General features: G+C 27.5%; 1 non-coding gene across 1 annotated transcript; it reads right to left on the bottom strand.

Annotated features, from left to right (window-relative positions):
- Nucleotides 1-2,088: 2,088 nt before the first annotated feature.
- Nucleotides 2,089-2,170, bottom strand: TRNAS-AGA (transfer RNA serine (anticodon AGA)). Its single transcript has one exon. It is a non-coding gene; the product is annotated as a tRNA-Ser (tRNA).
- Nucleotides 2,171-10,412: the final 8,242 nt, after the last annotated feature.

Genomic DNA, 10,412 nt, shown 5'->3' with positions numbered 1-10,412 from the left:
TCCAAATGGAGATTGGCCTTTTCTAATTCACCTCAATTACCACAGTGTCATCGATCAATTAGGGAGATTTTATTTTTTGATTTTGAGGTAACCCTTTCATTAGCAAACCTTGGTGTTTTCAATCAATAATTTGATATAATTATGTGTTAATCAGATAAGAGTGAGAGGCCAAAAGCAAGAGACACCAATCGGCAATGGCTCGAAAGGGAACAGAAGAGGTGACGCAGGCCCTTATTTTTGCAAGTAGCCATGGATCAATTAGTACCCAACAATGAATGATTCTGATACCCATATACTCACTGTTTTTATTTTTTTAAAATCTTCTGCTACCACTTCGTAGCATTTATTCATGTGTGTATATGTCCATGTCACATTATTTCATTTGCTCCATTCGAGGAAAACAATAATAATGGTAACAATGATTGGTAATTACAAAAATTACAAATAATTGAGAAAAAAAATAAGCACAAAAAATAGTTCATATATGTATTTGTTAAAGGTAAGTTTGGGACACCGCTGTTACAATAAAATTATAACTGATATTTTATAATTAACCTTAAGAAAATGGAAAGAGTTTCATGTGCTAATTAATGATTTTACTTTTGAAGTTAGACAAAATGGGTGCAAACCTTTTGCTTTAGGGAGCCTTTTTACAGGTAAACAAATCTTGTTCAAAAGTGTTATAGGTAATGTATATGTTTGTCCACTTTTTGGCATGCATATCTTTACTAACTTCTAACTTAGCTCCTAACTTGAGATAAAAAGGGTGAGAATGCTATAGATATTTAAAAAGTTATTTAAATATTAATATTAAAAGTCATAATTGATACGATATTATTAGTTATGTATTATATTTTTTTAAAAAAAATATTAAGCAAAGAAGATAATGATGCATGATTTTTTTTAGTCTCCTTTAATAAGGAGACGTCATATGACTGTCATAATTTTTAATATTAAATATTATATAAAATATTAAAATTTAATATCTAAATAACATTTAATGCTAGGTGGGTGGGTTTGGGTGCGAGCTAGACTAAAAAGAGGTCAACAAACATTACATGTAACATAATGGACAAAGGAAGGGAGAAAGAAGATTGATTGAGTTGATCATCATCTCTAACTCTTAACTCTAACTCAATCCACTCCACTCCACTTTCCAAATGAATGGTCCCACTCTTTCCCTTTGCTTTTGTAGTGCTATCTCCAATCATGAAGCTTGCTCCGATGCCAATGCTTTGATTTGTCTTTTTTTTTTTTTTTTAAGCCATTCAATTATTAAGATCGATTAGGGTAAAAGTTGCTTTAATTTTGTCACACACACGTATTGAACATTGACTCTATTTAATATGATAATAAAGTCTATAATGTTATAATTTTAAATTTTATTGTTTAAAAAAATGAAATAATTTGTCTCTATATATAAAAAAAGGTAATTAAGATTTATGACATGGGCGAGTAGTAGTTGAATACATTACAAGCACCGTAATATGCTTCAATTTGGAGGGGTTGATTTTTTTTAATTCTAAATAAATCGATTCTTAATTTCTTATCATTTTTTTTTTGTTTATTAAGTACCATCTTTTGAGACTATTGCACTTTACAATCAAATAGGCCAAAGTGGTCGGAATTTAGTAGGTTTAGCTTAATTATGTAATCAAGATATATATATATATATATATATCTTTGTTTTGCAATATAATAATTTTTAAATAGGAATCATATAGCCTTTAGTAGGTTTTCAAGTCTCACATCACATATCATGATAAATAAAATAATTTATTATACTTTTAAGTAGGTAGCAATAGCAATATCAATAGCATAGAAGCTAAAGTAGATCACATGAAGATACTATATATACAAGTGCATCATCTACTTTTACATAAAATCATTTAATACATAAAATATCTTATGTAAAATAAGATAAAAATATTTTTAGACAAAAATATATTTTTTCAAAGAATATATTATTTTGACCTATATATTTTGTATATAAAAAAAATTAAAATTTTATTCTAGAGCCGAAAATTGTAAATTTGATGCTTATTTCCTTTTCATTCATAAAGAAAGAAACAAGAATAAAAAAACGCGCGTGGGCGGCAGGATTCGAACCTGCGCGGGCAGAGCCCACATGATTTCTAGTCATGCCCGATAACCACTCCGGCACGCCCACCTCACGAACATGGCGCTTCTCTTGAAAATTAATATAAAATGAGGCCCACGTGACACAAATGCAACCGTCGCATCTGAATGTGACGGGGGAGATTCCCACTGAATCTGAAGCACACGATTCGAACAGTCCGCCAATGCCGTCAAAGTGCGGTGCCTCCGAACTGCACGTTACCTGGACGTGCGTAATGGCCCAACGGGTGATGGAATGTTATCTTTGGGTGATAACATAAAGTAGTTTTTGAGAAGGACCTGTCTGTTATCTCACAAATGTCGTTCTTCTTATTTTCTTTTTAAATTTTTTGTTAAGAGGGTAAAACCCACGTTAAGGAGTTTTAGTGCATGTCCCATGATCCATTCATGGCATGGGATCAGCATGCACCGATTTAATATTTCATTGCTCGCGATGTATCAAGGATCATTTGTATATAATTTTTGTTAATCCATCAACGACAATATCATTAATTTTTTTTTAATGACTAAATCGTGCTTTAAGAATAACAAGCAATTAGCTAAATGGAAATTTTAATAGAGTTTCCAATTCTGAATCACGAAAACGATAAAGGTAGCCCAAAACATTTTTCAAGTCATTTTTATAATTTGTGAAACATTTTGGGAGCATTTTGCAAATTATAGAAAATGGCTTGAAACACGTTTCTAAGTTCCAATGTTTAGTCTTCTTCTTCTTTTAGTTCTTTGCTTTTTCGAATTCCAAAGTTCCTCGCCCTACATCAAAGCTTGCTGCTCCTTGCTGTTCTCTCACTTTCGATCACCGTTGTTTCTTGTTACTCATATATATATGTGTGTGTGAGAAGGAGACCAAGAGAGAGAGAAGATTAATCGAGGAACAAGGTTGTTGCATTGCTGGATGGGCAGAGACAAACGAAAGAAGACGCAAAATTGGAGAGGTTGAGAAAGGTGATTAAGGGCGCTGGCACTGTTACTTTTTTTCTTAATATAAAATATATTAATAATATATTATAACATATATAATATATTTTACATGCAAATCTCCATAGTCAAAAGAGGAACAATTCCCTTTTATCCAATTTTTTCCTTGCACAAGAGCCCATCTCCTCCATTGTCTTTTTTTCCTTTTAATTTGATTGATAATTTTCAAAATCTCTTTGTAATTAATTAATTAATCATTACAATGTAATATATGTATAACAATTATATACAAAATATTTTTTTTTGAATGACACTCTATCATAAACGCCATCGTTGTTCGTAGCGCCCAAGGTTCAAACACTGGCACACCACAAACATAAGGGCAAAAAGCCTTTATCCATGCTTGTCGTGACCATTGGGCTATGCTCTTGAAGATTATATATAGAAAATATTATATAGTAATTAATTAGAGTAAGAACATTTCTCATAATATTAGTTGTATAGGTATTACTAAAATAAAATTATACATTAACTTTAACATGTTATATTTTCAATTAAAATATCCTAAATAACTATTTTTTATATTAAAAATTATATTTACAAAAAAAAAACTCTTATATTTTTTAAATTTACATTTTATATCACATTTTTTTTATTTTTTTTTAAAAATATCATTTCTCCATTTTCATTTCGTATTAGAAACGTTTTCATTTCGTTTTTGTGCAACCTAAATTTTCAAGAAGTGATATGTGCTTTATACTTGTAAAAATATAAAAAATTTAAAGTAAAAATTTATGATTATAGGTTTAGTAGTAACTCTTTAGATTTTAATTTGTTTAAATAAAATTTTAAATGTTTTGAATTTTGCATAATAGTAAAATTATTTTAAAAATTAGATATTATTTAGAGATTATCAGTTAGTATAATTAATTTTTATTTTTTAAATAAATTCATAAATTATCAATAAAAATTTATCATACCAAAACTTAATCTTTACTTACATAATAATATAAAAGAAATAAAATTATTAAAGACATATGTCATTAAATAGAAATTATTGGTGAGGGTTGTGATGGATATGATGCGATTTTTTTAATTATAATTTCATTTCCTTTTAGCTAACAAATTAAAAAAAAAAAAACATTGACGTGACCCGTTGACTTGCAGGCAAGAGCATTAAGTTCAATCTAAGGATTGTTGCATTGAACTTTGGAGACTAGCTAGGCTTGACCCGCAATTTGACACAACCTTCCATCGTGAGGTGGGTTTTATAGCATGGCATAGCATAGACCACACAATTTGTGTCAATGCTCTTATGATTGTGGCATCATCATGATGACATTTACACCTAATATATGTTATTAGAATTCCGAGGATAAGAACATTGGAATGGAAGCCTCTCGAAGTCGAAGTTATTTGGCATATATGCGTGATGGGGCACCAACGACACAAACTAATTGGCATCAATGGGAAATTTTAGTGACAAATACGTAGGGTAGGGATGGCTTCGGATCTGTTTTCATTTTTATTGGGAGAATTTGAATATAAAATAATATTTATTGAGAATATATGAATGAGGTATTTAAAATATTTGTTCAATAAGAGTAAGGTGGCCGGAGTAAAATCTTCTATCCATATCCTACTCTGATAAAATTAATATATATATTATTTTATTTAATTATATATTACAATTCATAAATTTAGAAGAAACCCAAATCAAATATATTCTCATAAACTTGATACTTAATTTGCTTATAGTCTCTTTTGCCTCTCACTCTTGCCCTTTGACAAATCAATCTTGTATTTTTTATTATTTAATGTGTTGGAACAATTTAAATTATTGCAATTTTTCGTTTGTTTTTTGTTTGCACTAACGTCATATTTCTTATTATTATATTATTATAAAATTATTTAAACTATGAATGTGAATTTATTAGGATAGCGTTTGTTAAAATGAACAAGATAAGGGAGTATCAAAATAAAATTAGAATACTTTCTGAACCAAGATATTAAGACTGCGTTCTCTTTGTTGTTTTCAAGTCATTTTTAGTTTTCAGTTTTCTAAAATAAAGAAAACTCGAGGTGCGTTCTCTTTACTTTTTAATTTTCAGTTTTGAGTTTTAAATTCATTTTCAATTTTCTGTTTTGGTACTCTGTTTTTAGAAAATTGAAAACGTGTTCTTTATGTCATTTTAAAAAATTATTTTTTAAAATAAAAAATTAGAAAACGCATTCCTTTGAAATTTTAAAATTATTTTTTTAATGATATTTTATTCAATAAATTTGATTATTAAGTAAATTATAAATACTTAATGTGAATATATTATTAAAAATATATATATATTTTAAAGTTAATGAATTTTATAATATTTTTTACATTACAATAATAAAATATAAATAAATAAATAAATATATTTTGAGTTTTGAGTTTGTTTTGGATGAAAACACTCAAAACAACTTTTTGTTGTTTTGAGTTTTTTTTACAATTTTTTTTTGTTTTCAAAAATACATTTTTAAAAACAGCAAAGAGAATGCGTTTTCATTATTTTAGAAAATTGAAAACTAAAAATGACTTGAAAACAGTAAAGAGAACGCAACCTCGTTCTCTTTACTATTTCTAAAAATGTATTTTTGAAAATAAAAAAAATTACAAAAAAAACTCAAAATAACAAAAAGTTGTTTTGAGTGTTTTCATCCAAAACAAACTCAAAACTCAAAACACATTTATTTATTTGTATTTTATTATTATAATAGAAAAAATATTACAAAATTCATTAACTTTAAAATGTATATATTTTTTAATAATATATTAACATTGAATATTTTTAATTTACTGAATAATCAAATTTATTGAATAAAATATCATTAAAAAATTATTTTCAAAAGTTCAAAGAGAACGCATTTTTTAATTTTCTGTTTTGAGAAATAGTTTTTCAAAATGACAAAGAGAACGCGTTTTCAATTTTCTAAAAATAGACTATCAAAACAGAAAACTGAAAATGAATTCAAAACTCAAAATTGAATATTAAAAAGTAAAGAGAATGCAATCTAAATGATTAAGATAAAAATAACATTTCAAGATTTATATCTTTGTTAAATTTTTTGGAATCTATTGAGAATTGTATTTTTTTTTCTATATGTTTGTTAAATATATATGATAAGTACCAAGATAAGAGTTTTTTATCAAAATATACCTATTATCAAATTCATTCAAAATTGTATGTTAATATCAATAACAAATTTATGATTAAAAATTACCAAAACATATTTTCATAATAAATAATAAAATATAAAATTAAATAAAATAATTTAAAACATTAGGGAAATGAATTTGTATTAGATAATAAAATATATATAGAGAGAGAGAGAAATTTAAATTTTAAAAATCGATGAAAGGAATAATTTCATTTAAATTTTAAAAATTGTCAAAAGATATGGCAATTTAAAAATATATTAAATGGCATTAATTATAAGACTCAAATAAATAAGTTCTTTTAAAACCAAACTTATTGTAAAAATAAGACTTAATAAATTTAAATTTAAAAATATATTAAATGATATTAATTATCCTATAAGGGGCATATGGGTAATTTAGGTTTATCTGTAAAATATTAGATAAATTTATTTGGATGAGAGATCAGATAAATTTATTTGTAAAAAATAAAATAAGAAGTTACGTAAGAGTTTTTTTAGAAAAAATCAGATAAGTTTTAACAAATGCGTTAGAAAGAACAAATATCTGAAATGCTTCTCATATCTAACATTTTTCACTCCATATATTAGTTACCAAACACTATCTAAAATAATAGGTATTGAGTATATGGATATCCATTTGACATTTATTACCCTGCAAGTATAGGGATACAAGGTATGGGAACAAAAATACCTAAAGATACAAGTACGGGGTTTAGAACAAGAATTGAGATGCAGGTACGGGAATGATAAGTTATATTAATTACATTTGTATATTTTAAACTAATGTACACTTCTTATGAGTTTTTTAAACGCGAAATACTCAACTCCCCCTACCAATAACAAAGAATTGCTATTCTTTTTTTAAAATTTTCAAAATACCTCTCTCCCACAATTATTAAATAAAAAACAAAAAAAAAATTAAACAAAATAGGTGGTCAATGATGGCATTGCTTGTGATCTCTTTGGAACCCAAATGAGTTCATTCTTTTGGAGAGAGAGAGAGAGAGAGTTACGGATTGCATCAAACAAAACCGGCAAACCTAGATCAAAATCTACTTGTCCCATAGAATGAAACTTACCCCAGCAATGTAACCCAAATAGTTGGGTTAGTACAAAAAGAAAAAATGGGAGATATATGGAAAAATGGGGTTTTTTGCAAACAGGTGGGAATTAAACTATTGGGGTTGATAACTAAAAATGGGTTTTTTTTTTTTTTTTTTTTGGGGGGGGGGGGGGGGGGAATCAATGTAACAAGCTTTGATTTGTAGAATAGAGAGAGCCTATTATATTTTCCTCTGCAAATCAAACCCTCTCTTTTTTTAATATGGGAAAAACACTACAAAAAAATTGTATTTTTTGGTGATTTTTTTAACATTTTGCAGTGATTTTAAAAAATTGTCGTAAAATTTAAAAATTAAATTTTGTGATTGTTTTTGAAAAATTGCAGTTAAATTTAAAAAACAATTTAATAATTAAAAAATAAAAATTAAATTTTCTGACAATTTTTGAGAAATACCTGTAAATTTTTTTAAAAAATTAATAATTAAAAATAAAATAAAATTAACATTTACTACGATTTTGAAGAATCGTCACAAAATTCATTAAAAAAATTAAATTTTGACTCATTTAAATTTCAAAATATCGTTACAAAATTTTAAAAATAATTTAATAATTAAAAATAAAAATAAAAATTTTAAATTGTCATATGTTTTTGAAAATTGTCACTAAATTCATTTAAAAATTAAGTTTTGTGGTGGTTTTTTAGAGTCGCAGCAAAATTTAGAAAATTATTTAATAATTAAAAAATATATAAAATTTTAATAATTTATAAAAAGAAATTTTTAAAAAATATGTTAACTCTTTTTTTTATTTTTTAATCAATTAATTTATTTTTAATTTATTCTATTATTCTTTTAAAAAATATATTTTTAATTTAATCAATTAATTTATTTTTTAATTTATACTAAAAAATATAAAATATAATTATGAAAAATAGTGGTTAGATTAGTATATAATTAATGTGTGTGGATATATAATAAGGAGGCTTCGCAGGTCAGATGGCTTCGCACGCGCACGCTTATACGGGAGGTCCCGAGTTTGAAATCGAGAAAAGATGAAGGCGCTATAATTAAATTTCCAACATGTGGCCACGTGACGCATGTGAGCGGGTGGCCAGGCGACGGCGCAAGCTCAAGGGAAACAACGATTGTTTCAAAATTGCCACTAAAATTTAAGGTTTTTGGAATTTTTTGTGACAGTTCTAAACTGCCACTAAATGTTTTAAAAATTGCATCTAAATTTATTATTTCATGGCGGTTCTCAAATCGTTGCAAAAAATGTAATTTGCGTCGATTATTCCAACAGTTACTGAAAGTCGCCGCTAAATGCTTCGCAACGACTGTTTTAGCAGTGATTTGACTAAATCACTTTGCGGCGGTTAAAATCGCCACAAAATGCAAAAGAAATCACTCCTAAATGCTGATTTTTATTTTTTTTTAGTGAAAGGTGTACCAAACCATCTTTATTTTATTTGTAGAATGATGATCTCAATGAAGTCGTCATCATTGACGATGCTAGCAATGTGAAAGAGGTCAAGAAGTGGAGTTGATCGTCGTCGATGATGCCAAAGTTATAATTGGTAGCGACAACAAAGGTTTGAGAGATAGTGAAGACAACTATGGTTAGTGAGAAGGAAATGAGGAAGGAAAAAAAAAAAAGAGAAACTTGAAAAAGAGGGGTAAAATGATCAATTAACACAACAGCTTAATAGTAGGAGAGGTCTATGCCTTCTTTAAAAATATAGGAGTTCTTAGTATAAATGAGGCAAACTTATGAAATTTACCCATACAACCATAGTAATATAATTAGGGGCGAATTCAGAGAACATGTGTGCAGTGGGTTGTGTGGGGTGGACAGAGGGCAAAGAGTTAAAAAAAATGATTAATATATATATATAATATATATATATATATATATTGATGTCTAGGCTAAGGCTGGCATGGGCTAAAGCCCAATCTAACCCTTTCCTAGATCCGTCCTTCATTCTATTAGTTAGGATGGTTATACCGATTCTAGCTAGTTCGTTACTCATTTAAGCATGGTTTATGAAATTTACCTATACAATTATAATAATAATATAATAAGTCTTAATTCTATTATCTAGGATGGTAGCTACTATTCATTTTTTTCATATAACTAAATTATTATTTTTATTTTTTGCTGATAAATAATCAAATCATTTTAACTATCTCTCACATCTTATCTTTAATATAAGCTACTCTAGTTTTATTATAAATAATCTCATTTCAAATTTATATTTTATTATATAGATGTACATATATATATATATATATCTTAACATTTTAATTTAAATTACGTTCATATTTTCTATATGGGTGATGATATTAAGACATTCACAAGCAATGTTAACACACTAGACAGCTTTGAGAAGACAAAAGTACCCTTCTTCTGGAGAGAAAACAATTGTTAGAAGAAGAGCACCAGATAAGGATGAACAAGGGCATTTTTGTCTTTTTTGTCTTTGTATATTAGTTTTTTTCCTGCTTAGCATTCTAGTAGGTTTAATATTTTGTCATTATGATTTTATTTAACACTACTAGTTTTCGTTTTAAGAATCATTAATACAGTGGGGAGGGGGAAAAACTATAACGATGACTTATCACCATCACTGAATTCTTTTACAAAAATTGTAAATCAAAAAAAGGGCACATAGTCTCATGGATTCTTATGGATAAGGAATCTGCTAGTGAATATATGGAGGCCCACATTGTGAGGGAAAGTCCTTTTTGCAAGATACCCGACTTGTGTGCACCATTGCTTGAGCATTCCTTTATGTATGCATGGTTAATTAATGATGGTCCAAAAGCATTATTATTTCAAGGCTCTCTTTCTCTTCACAACTTTATGAAAAATATATATCTGTAGTGTGTGGGCTATGTATATCTAAATGATTAACATTTTACACACACACACACACTGTCACACACTTTTGAGAGGATGAAGATGAAAAGATGGTCCTCAAAATGTCAATCATATTTCAAAAGTAGATGGCATTTGGACACGCTTTCTTTCTTGCTTTCTTTCTCTTTGGGATGGACGAGGCAAAAGGAATGGTGGGGAAATCAAGTGCCAGCCCCTTC

Source organism: Diospyros lotus, chromosome 9 (genome assembly GCF_014633365.1).
Source record: "Diospyros lotus cultivar Yz01 chromosome 9, ASM1463336v1, whole genome shotgun sequence".
Taxonomy (NCBI): domain Eukaryota; kingdom Viridiplantae; phylum Streptophyta; class Magnoliopsida; order Ericales; family Ebenaceae; genus Diospyros; species Diospyros lotus.
This window is presented reverse-complemented; position numbering and strand designations above follow the sequence as displayed.